This window comes from Ursus maritimus, unplaced genomic scaffold (assembly GCF_017311325.1).
Source record: "Ursus maritimus isolate PB19 unplaced genomic scaffold, ASM1731132v1 scaffold_28, whole genome shotgun sequence".
Lineage (NCBI taxonomy): Eukaryota > Metazoa > Chordata > Mammalia > Carnivora > Ursidae > Ursus > Ursus maritimus.
Genome location: NW_024425341.1, coordinates 35,256,179 through 35,260,725, shown reverse-complemented (window position 1 = coordinate 35,260,725; position 4,547 = coordinate 35,256,179).

The window sequence follows — 4,547 nt, the reverse complement described above, 5'->3', positions numbered from 1 at the left end:
TTCTTTTTGGTGCAATTGTAAGTGGTATTATTTTCCTAATTTGTTTTTATGCTACTTCAATATTGGTGTGTAGAAATGTTACCAATTTTTGGGTATTAATTTTGTTCCCTGCAAATTTACTGAATTCGTTTATCAATTCTAATAGTTTTTTGGTGGAGTCTTTAGGATTTTCTATATATAATATCATGTCATCTGCAAATAAAGACAGTTTTACTTTTTCCTTACCAATTTGGATGCCTTTTATTTCTTTTTCTTGTCTGATTGCTCTGGCTAAGACTTCTAGTGCTGTGTTGAGTAAAAGTGGTGAGAGTGGACATCTTTGTCTTGTTCCTGATTTTAGAGGAAAAGCTTTTGTTTTTTCACCATTGAGTATGATGTTAGCTGTGGGTTTTTCATATATGGCTTTTTTCTTATGTTGAGGTATGTTCCCTCTAAACCCACTTTGGTGAGAGTTTATCATGAATTGATGTTGTATTTTGTTAAGTGCTTTTTCGGCATCTATTGAGATGATCATATGATTCTTACTTGCTAATGTAATGTATCATACTGACTGATTTGCAAATATTGAACCATCCTTGAATCCGTAGAATAAATCCCACTTGATCATGATGAATGATTCTTTTTCTTTTTCTTTCTTTCTTTTTTTTTTTAGAGAGTGACACAACAAGAGAGAGGAAGTTGGGGGGAGGGGCAGAGGGACAGGGAGAGAGAAGATCTTAAGCAGGCTCCATGCCTAGCTCGATCTCACAACCCTGACATCATGACCTGAGCTGAAATCAAGAGTTGGACACTTAACTGACTGAGCCCCACCCAGGGGTCCAGTGAATGATCCTTTTAATGTATTGCTAAATTTGGTTTGTTAATAATTTGTTGAGGATTTTTGCATCTATGTTCATCGGTGATACTGGCCTGTAGTTTTGTTTTTTTGTGGTGTCTTTGTCTGGTTTTGGTATGAGAGTAATGCTGCCCTTGGAGAATGAATTTGGAAAATTTCCTAGAAAGATCTTTCTGTCTCACAATCAGATAATGTTGCTTTCCTCCCCAGAATTTACAGATGACTCCCAACTGGCTCTAGGACAAAGCCTAAAATCCCTCCCATGGTGCCCAAGGCCTTCACAGAGGCCCTGCTGAGCTGTTCTCAATCTCACAGTCTGTGCTCCAGCAACACTGACCTGGTTGTCATGCTCTCTATTGAGAACAACCCTCCCTTCTCTGTCCCTCTAGCAAATGCTTTTTCTTCCATAAAAACTGCTCAGACACGCCTCCTGAGAGGCACCAAGGAGATACGTGGCATACCTTTCCCACTTCCCTCATCATACCTCCACTATACTAATTATCTTATAGTATCAGATTTGGTACTCCAGATTTTACATCTGCTTCTATTCATATCCTGAGTTTGGTAAACTCCAGATTTTACATCTGCTTCTATTCATATCCTGAGTTTCCGGTGCAGTTCCTGGTACCTTGCTAGTGCTCAGTAGATATTTGCTTGGATTATCTTGACCCCCAAACTCCTTGGTAGCTGTTCCTTCTTTTTCTGTTACAAATACAGGGACCCAGAGTGGCCGTCTCCCATCATAGATCTGTTGTTCTCCCTTTTCCTTTCTTTGTCACTTAAGTTTCTTTCCTGTGATCTTTCCGTGGAGAGAAAACTCTCTTCTCTCATGCCGTATCTTGAATTTTTCTTCATTCTGTATCCTAGCTTGTCCTGTGAAAATAGGCTCTGAAACCCTCTGGCTGAGCCCCAGCTCTTGTGGTGGGTCAGGAGACGGATCTGCCGCCAGGATCGCGCACAGTTTCTGGCCTGGCTTTGCCCTTTGCTGGCTTCTTCCCAGCTGATAGGCCTTTTGTCTGCCAGTGTTAACTCTGCGCTATTTCCTGTTCTAGTCTTGGTTTTCAGGTTCCCTCTTCAGATACTTAAATACCAGGAAGAATAGGAGGAGGGGCATTTTCCACTAAGAACTAAGTTATAAAATCATGATGTCCTTTCTGTCAGTGGGGTGGCACCCACAGGGAAAGAAGTTAGATGTTCCACAGGCCCATCCTGGCTTGCACCCTTACAGCTGGACTTTTCTCCAGAGGTCAGTGCCCTCCTACATACCCTCCTGCCCCTGTTTTCACCAGATTCTTACTTAAAAAAAAAAATTATTTGTTTATTTAAGAGAGGGGGGGCACACAAGTGGAAGAAGCAATGGGGGGGGGTGGGGAAGAATCCCAAACAGACTCCATGCTGAGCTCAGAGCCTGACACAGACCTCAATTTCATGACCCTGAGATCACTACCTGAGTTGAAAGCAAGAGTCAGATGCTTAACTGTGCCACCAGACTCTTTAATCTGCATCAGTTAGTGACAAATTTTCTAATCTCCAAATTGGGACTCTTGACATAGATTTTTTTTTTTTTAAAGATTTTATTTATTTATTTGACAGAGAGAGAGACAGCCACCGAGAGAGGGAACACAAGCAGGGGGAGTGGGAGAGGAAGAAACAGGCTTCCTGCGGAGGAGCCTGATGTGGGGCTCGATCCCAGAACTCCAGGATCACGCCCTGAGCCAAAGGCAGACGCTTAACGACTGAGCCACCCAGGTGCCCCGATTTTTTTAATTTGTGAATTTATTTGCTCAGTAAGCCTTAAGAAACATGACAATTCTATTGCATTTAGGTGATCTCTATACCAATTTTACTGAAAAATAACAAAATGACACTAAATTGGAATTGTTCTAGAAGATATGAACTGCAAGTTGCTAGGGCAAGTGAAGCTATTGCAAAAAAAATAAGATGAGAAAAGGAGAAAATTGTATGTTCTATTTTAGCCAGGATTTTAGCAAGAGGTTTTACGAAGTTTAATTCAGCCAAAGCTGCTTTTGTATCAGTCAAGTATGCTGGTATGTATGACTTATCATTTAAAATTATTGTTCAAATAAATTAGAAAAAGAAATGACAAAGGGGGGGGGCGCCTGGGTGGCACAGCGGTTAAGCGTCTGCCTTCGGCTCAGGGCGTGATCCCGGCGTTCTGGGATCGAGCCCCACATCAGGCTCCTCCACTATGAGCCTGCTTCTTCCTCTCCCACTCCCCCTGCTTGTGTTCCCTCTCTTGCTGGCTGTCTCTATCTCTGTCGAATAAATAAATAAAATCTTAAAAAAAAAAAAAAAAGAAATGACAAAGGGCATGGGAGAGAGTGCTTAAAATAATGGTCATTGACCATCAGTGTTTGGGAAATGAGGGCAAAGGTGGTGTTAGGGGTTGAACTGTGTCCTCCAAAAAGATTTGTTGAAGTCCTAACCCCTCAGTCCTAATGTTTTTTGGAAATATGGTCATTGCATATGTAATTAGTTAAGATGAGGGTGACACATGGGCTCATTGTTGGCCTCGTTGGCAGCAGTGTCCTGTTGGCATTTTGGTAGGTCCAGCCACCACCCCCTCCCTTTAAAGGAGGCATTTGTAATAACTAATGTAGGCAAGCTCAAGGCTGAAACGGGGACAAAATTAATGGTTTGTAAATTATGGTCAGTTCATACAAAACATGACTGGTCTTTTGACAGGTGACCCCTGCTGTAATCAGGTGTCTTTCATTTGTGAAGGGATAGAGCAGATATTGGTTTTTAGGTAAATGCATTGAAAACTGATTTGCCAAAATTGATTTTTTGGAAATTAAACTTGCCTAATGATGAATTCTTTAAATGTACCACATTTGCGTATTTTATCACTAGAAACCCCGATTTCTGAGTTTTATATGAAAACTTTTCTGTTAGATTTTGGTTTGATTAACTTTTTTCAAGCAGTTTTAGGACCATTCTTCAAATTTCTTAAATACCCTATAACGTTCACTGGTAATTTCTAGCCAGTAATAACCAAATTTTAGTATATTATATAGTTTTTCCTGTTGCTTCCTGGCTTATTTTTTATTCTACGCATATTTCAACTTTAAAAAAATTATTGTACTATTTTACTTCTTCATTCACACTTTTGTACTTCTGGTGTGGATATGTTAAATTTGAGGCATTCTTCAAACAGACCGTCTTTTGTAGTAATACCTTGGGCATCACCACTCTGAAAGGTTTTACCTATTCATGTTGATGCTTTCTGCAAACCACGACCAAATCTATAGATCCCTATTGCTCCCTGTTAGAAACCAAAATGTTAGCATTTTTAAAAATTTAAGTATTTATAAAAATACAATAAATATAGTGGTTTATAAAGTCAAGAATAAATTGTGCTTTTGATAGTTTCACCAGCTTTTAAGTGTGTTTTATAGTTTTGGTGAAAATTAAGAGCTTTTGTTGTAATTTAAAAAGTAAATGTTTCACAGCAGCCACTTTGTAGCCTGCTCACTGAATGTCCATTTCGTGCGTGTTTCACATTTTAGATTCTGAGTGTCATTTTTTTTAACCTATTTTAACATATCTGTGAAACTGGGGCTATCCAAAGGTGATAGATTAAACTGAAAATATGTTATTGCAAGAGAGAAAATCCAGCTTGTCGTTTCTAAAATCCTGGATACTTGAGAAAGTGTCAACATTTGTAATTTGAGATATATAGGGGATTCTC